Consider the following 7,145-nt stretch of genomic DNA (forward strand, 5'->3'; position numbering starts at 1 on the left):
CATGAGTATATATTATATTTTTAAATTAAATTCACGGAAAATAGGAGAAAATACAAGAGAATAAAACACATCAGTGGTCAGCAGAATATCCCATGTGAAATAATAGCCTGATAGACCTGAACTTGTAGAGTTCCTTTTATTCATCTCCAACTAAATCTCTTTACTTAAGAAATTCCCAACAGCTGCAAATACAGATGTCACATTTACACTTGAGATGCGGAATGACAATCACCTTTGTGGAAAGTGTGGAAACAGGAAGCCATGAAGTTTGTATCTGTAGGTGATATCTATGGGCAGCCAAGTTTCCAAACCACTACCCCAGATACCCTTTAGACATCCCTCTTTTTCTACACCTTTCATGTATTGCCACTTTGTATTGCAACAATTTATTATCTGGCAAAGGGGAATAAGTAAGTCATACCCCCACCTTTTTCAGGATCGAATTTAATCCTGGAGAACTGTCCAGCTACGTAGAAGCTTATTTCTAAGATAAAGAGAACATCACTTCCTTTCCCACTCAAGCAACTTTCCTGTCCCCAATTTCTTCAGTTTTTTTTTTTCAACTTCCAACTCCATTTTTTTATGTCTTAATTTTTGGATGAGAAAGGTTGTATGGGGTCCCCAAAACACTGGTATTTCTCAGGAAGCCTTCTCTGGTAATTCTTAACACAGAAAAGCACTCTTATGGGTATTACTGCTGCTCTTCTCCCATTATTATTGGGAATATTGTGGAAATATTGTGGTGAATGTGGAGGCTGGGGATGGCACTGGAATTTACATACAAAGTAAGTTATCTTACTTTTTAAGATGCTCATGATTATTCCTCCCTCACTTAATTCAACAGAGTCCAAATAAAGTTTCTGCTTTATGGTTTATATTCCCAAGACTAATTTAAACTTTTCTGTGAATCAAAGAATGGTGTTAAAGGAATAAAATCTAAGTGAGGTTTAAAATTAAGTTTGAGTGATGGATATTTTACTCATTTCAGCAGAACCTGCAAAACCCACAATATTACAAGAGACATTACAAGAGCTATGTGGTAGCCAGTTCTATGTACATGGTCTTTCACAGCCATATGTAAGGCAGTAGAATGCAGTATTTAAGTAGCACTGATAACATTCATAGAGAGCTTGCTTTGGGCCTTGTACTGTTTTAGGTGCTGGGTTTTAGTGGTAGAGAGATCTAGGTTCTAGATTCCACCTATTTGCTAGCTGTGTGACTGGGGCAGATTTCTAACTTCACCAGTCTTCTGTTTGTTTCTAAAATGGACATTTATAAGTACTAGCCTAACAGGATTGTTGTATGGAATTAATACATGATGTATTTAAAGTGTTTAGCATAGGATCCTGCACAGAGTAAACATTTACTGGTATTTTAATTACTTTCCACAGACTGCCTTCAGTGTGCTTTCTTGGTATTCTAGGTTATGAGTCAGAAAAATCCAGCTAATTTACTTCACTTTGGTCAAAGGATATGTTAATAGATTTCCATTTTCACACCCTCTTTAAAGCAATTATGTTTACCTTAGATTTATTTCATTTCCCCAGTTCTTTATCCATTCCTTACTGGCTTTGGAATCATGAAGCCTGACACCAAGGTGATAAAATTTCCATTTAAAAATGGAAAGAGGGGGCGCCTGGGTGGCGCAGTCGGTTAAGCGTCCGACTTCAGCCAGGTCACGATCTCGCGGTCCGTGAGTTCAAGCCCCGCGTCAGGCTCTGGGCTGATGGCTCGGAGCCTGGAGCCTGTTTCCGATTCTGTGTCTCCCTCTCTCTCTGCCCCTCCCCCGTTCATGCTCTGTCTCTCTCTGTCCCAAAAATAAATAAACGTTGAAAAAAAAATAAAATAAAAATGGAAAGAGCTATGTAACTTTTTAAGTGGCTTAAAAAAAAATAAAGCTCTCAATTTTATTATATAAAACACCAAAGAATTACTTCTATTTACCAGTGTTTTTGATGAAAGCTATGTTGCACACAATTTAATTATATAATTAGTTCATCCTCAAACTCTGTTTCATATTAAAAAGTAATGCATATATATAGCATATAATGCATATATTCATGTATATGTATTTGTTTGTTTATTGATTGATTTTTCAGTGAAAGCACATCCATACACAATTGGAGCCGAAGAGAGGAGATTACCCCTAACCCGAGATCCCTAATATCCCTGCCAGAGTGGGCTGTATAGGCAGAGTAAGTGGCTACTTTCATTGAGTGAATCAGAGGATACTATTTAGCTTAAAGATACCACCTCATGGTGGCCTTTCTAAGGTCACTGGATGTAAAACTACTTTCTAGAAAGGTGTCACAAAAAGAGAAGTGAAAATTACAAGAGGGAGAAAATATTTCCAGAACATCAAGATCTGAAAACTTTGGCATCTTCAAATTTAATATTTTTGTGAGAAAACACATCTTTTAGGGCCAGAAGGTATACTTACGGCTTGAAGTAAGGACTGAAATAAAAGAGATGTGATGGATGATCAAGGGGGGAATGCCCTGAAAATACGTACTGCCTAGTTAAAATTACTGCTCCCTCTTCACTTTTAATATGAACCACGGAAAGGGTGCAGGATGGGGTGAAGGAGCATGACCTAGAGGAAATACATGTTTACAAACAATATTCTCTTCTATTTGAATTAAGATACTGCAGTTTCTCGGTGGCCTTCACTGACCTTATCACAATGATATATATGCCCAGCAGCTAAGGTATCTTGTAGCTAAGTAAGGTCTGGGGCACTTGAGAAGTCTATTTTTACAAATCTGAAGGTTAATTACACGGTGATGTGGATGGCTGGGTTAGAACTGATGGTGTCCATTCCATGTAATCCCCATCACCACTCAAGTGAAGCAAGGTTGGGTGTTAGGAGTAGTTTTACTGCATTTATCCATTTGTGAGGGTGAACATGGGATCCTAAAGGCAGATCTCAAGCCCTTATTATTTAAGAAACTTTTACAGCCTAATAGGACACCAGGCTACACATATGGAGAATCATGCTCATAGGCGGTGCTAAATATATCTTTGTTTAATAAATGAATGAATGAATAAATGCCATTGCTAGTTAGTTGAATGGGATATTGTGTAATGTATTATAATTATGGCATAATTCCATTTATTATTGGTATGCATTACAGAATCATGGTAAAGACCAAGATTATATAAGACAGAGAAGGAAGTTACCCTATTCCCTCCATTCTGAGGCTCCCAAGTCATGCATCTATTAAAATCAAGACAAAGCCAAGGTTCTCTAAAATAACTGTCTTTATCATTAACATCTCACCTTTAGAGGTTCATACATTTGAACCTTTAGAATTTGTAAGTATTTTCTTTCAAATGGTTTCATTCACCCTCTCATTTCAATAATGTGCTCAATCGTATGTTTAGATAAATATTAAATATTACTAATATATGTGGTTTATTATTTATAATCAGCATAGAAAATTATACTTCTGAAATTGTAGCTCTGATGGCGAAGATAAACTATAGGGGAAGATAATGTTCAAGTATTCGGTCACACAAAGAGTACTCGAGTATTCCCATCTACAAAGAGGGGAACCCTGTTTACAGAGGGCTCAGGCTTCATCAGTCATTCAATAATAGATGATATGTACAGGTTTAAATGGATTAATAATAGCACACTAATTCTAACTGATCGATAATAAGTGCTGACAGTTTCTGCAGTCACATGTGGGTATGTCCTGAATGCCAATTAATTGATGGGAAAATGGCAGCCTAAGACTGTATTTGCCATCCGTATAACCACGCTTTCTCAGGGATGAATATTCAGTGTTAACAAAACGAAGATATGACCCCAGGACAATGCAGTTGAAATGGCACGGAAAGATCAACATAAGGAGGCCCAGCCTGTTTTTCTGTCAGCTCTGACTTGTGTGCATCTTCTCAGCAAACAACACCGTTGCCGATGACACCAGCCGGCAGCAGGAAGAGGTATTTTCTGTGACGAGTTGGCAGCAGAGCAACAGTGATCGCTACATTTTTACTTTTACCTTTTGTATTCAATTGCACAACCCGAGGACAGGGATTTAGCTTTTTATCTGGATGTGGATTGGGGTTTGCTATGTGAAATGTCTTCATTATTCACAAATAACCTTTCCCTTGAATATAGAAACCGTCACCCTCGGTAAAACATAGCAGTCCAAAGAGATCAATATTCAGTCTCCTTTCCAGATGTTGTAAAGAAATGAGTGACCTCCAAGAATGCGCTGGACTAATTTCACTGTGAGATGTAAAAAGAGGCTTTTTTTTTTCTTACCCCAGCCAGCAATCTGTTAAAACTCTGAAGCATAAGGCCAGGTATTTCTTGCACAGTGATTTTTGTCCTATTGACTATATCGTATGTGCTATTCTTATTCTAGGCAATGACTGAGCCTCATTTAACCAGCCAACCAATTTTCTCTATGCAACCTTGAAACTGCTAATACCTGATGGTGAATTTTATACCACTGGCAGGATATTTGCTTTTATATATTTTTAAAAATTTGCTATGAATCTGTAAAGTGTGTGGCAATTATAGCTTGGTGAGGGAAATTATCTTTTCTTTTTCTCTGACTTTACAACAGAGTGGACCTTCTTTCTAGGCAGAAGTACTGTGTCTGTCCTGTGGTACAATTACTCCATGCCAGAGTCCCAATGATAGTGCCAACAAAGACCTCAGTTGACTCATCTAGTTGACAGTTATTAAAATCTGGAGAGGTTATGTTATTCTTAGCCTCCTATGTAACAGAGCTAAATTTAATTGTAAACTAAGAATAATCTGCAATTACACTTGACCTGTTTAGTAGCAAAACAGATAACTAAGTCAAATGTTCTTTCAATGCTATGTCCACTGTTAATCTAAATCTTACCACCCACATTTCTTTTCAAGTAGGGAAGGGGAAGGAAAAAACAAAACAAAACAAAGTATGATGTGTGTGTGTGTGTGTATGTGTGTGTGTGTGTGTGTGTGTGTGTGTGTGTGTGTATTTGTGATGAATAAAACATTATGTTAAATATTGGCACATATATATATACCCCAATCCTCGGAATGTCCCTGAAAATTTTGTATAACTATCACAGGCGTGTACATCTTAGAAAAAGCAATATCAGAGTGTTTAAGTACTTTTATCCAATGTTTCACAGTTAACTAAGTAGCCAAGATTCTACTTTGTATAATACTATTACCAGAGTTCAACTACAAAACAAACAAACAAAAAAACAAAAGTAACAAAAAAAACCAACAACAACAACAACAAAACCCTCTGGTTCTCTTGCAGAGACATCCTAGGGTGCTCTGATTAAATACTTAAGATAAACACTGGGGTTTGCTGATCTTCTTTGTTGTTGTTAGTCCAACCCATGGTTTCTTGCTCATACTAGTCAGAAAGACAGCAAAGACAGGGTCTGGGTTAAATAGCCATAGACAGTGAATGCACTCTTGTGCTAGGTCTCTGGGCTGTCAGTGTGGCACTGGGGGCCCTTACCTTCCTTTCTGTTCCTATTCCCTGTTCATCTCTTCTCCTCACTGGTGGATCCAGCCATGTTTTTCACTACCTAGGTTCTGCATCAATGATATGGCTTCACTGATTATCACCACTCCCGGTCATAATGTTCCCCATTCAAGTCACAGCCAACATTGTTCCTGCCTCCTGGCCCAAACCTCACCAAAGTTCAAACATGTCTTCACGCTTACCTTTGTTGCCATCACTCCACATGTCTCTGCTGATGTCCCTTTTACGAGCTGCAGAAATGCTCACAGAAGTGAGAGTATCCTCTCTCTCATGAATCCTTTAATCAAGATTCAAAACAGACTTTCTCTTTCTCTTTTCCACACATAACATATGAAGCTTGGTCTCTAACTTATGAGTAACGCTTGCTGGATAAATTTTCAACACATCTCAACATAGTTGAGAACATTAAATTGGCACCATACACTGTCTCAAACTCTTCCTATCCTGGTCCAATGTTGAAGTACTTCTCTTCTTTCTCCTGGGATGCCTTTCATACACTGTCAGGACACTAATTCTAAAGACTAGAAAGAGATTTGTGTCCCAAGTCCTGTTTCAGAAAACTTTGTCCAGAGACTCACTCCACATTCCTGACATGATTCTTCATAATTTTTTTCTTAAATACCCATTTAATGTTTATGCACAGAGAGCCCCAATTGTATCATCTGACTTCTCAGCATCCCTTCAGAGAGTATGTCAATTCCATCTGGGAGTCTCTCAATATTCATTGTGGCCACAATGAAATAGACCCAGTGTTATTGGGCTATTTCTTGGTACTATCTACATTACTATAATTGTTTGATTCAATGAGTAACTGCATTCACATCCTATAGTAACACAGTGGTGGGTAACCTTAGCAGTCACAAATAATCACATGATTTAGTAGATCTGAAGCGGTCCTTTAAATGAGGTTGCTAAGAAAGAATTTTGATTATGGGGAAGGTCAAAGTAAGGGCTCTTCCAAGGGCAGCTATTCAGTATGAGTGTCATAATGGTGAGATAGAGCTTAGAAGAGAATCACATCAAAGAATCCAGCCAAAGACAGAGAAACACTAATAAATAAAAAGATTGCAGGATGGGGCGCCTGGGTGGCTCAATCTGCTAAGTGTCTGACTTCGGCTTAGGTCATGATCTCCTGGTTTGTAAGTTTAAGCCCTGCATGGGGTTCTGTGCTGATTGCTCAGAGCCTGGAACCTGCTTCAGATTCTTTGTTTCTCTCTCTGCCCCTCCCCCACTTGCACTCTATCTCTCTCTCTCTTTCAAAAATAAACATTAACAAACAAACAAAAAAAGATTGCAGGAAACAAATAAAGCAAAGGAGCAATGCTTTCCCCACCAAATCTGGATCCCAGTTTTAGGCACAGGATAATATTGCTCTGATGTGGGCATGAGGTAGTAGTCGAAGGAGAGTTTTGATTTGAATTAAGGCACAAGATGACATTTTATCTTCTATTGGAAAAAACAAAGCTCTGAGGTTGCCTCAAACTCCCTGCCTACTTTTCCTCCTCCTTTTTCCTGCTGTTCCTTCTGATTGTTTTCCTTTCTAGGTTTTTTTTTCAATTTGCCTTATCTTTTGTTATGACTGTGGGCTAGATCTTGCCTGGCACCCCCAAATAGTTCATTAACATACTGTCACTTTAT

The sequence above is a fragment of the Acinonyx jubatus genome, chromosome A3, assembly GCF_027475565.1.
Source record: "Acinonyx jubatus isolate Ajub_Pintada_27869175 chromosome A3, VMU_Ajub_asm_v1.0, whole genome shotgun sequence".
In the NCBI taxonomy this organism is placed as follows: Eukaryota; Metazoa; Chordata; class Mammalia; order Carnivora; family Felidae; genus Acinonyx; species Acinonyx jubatus.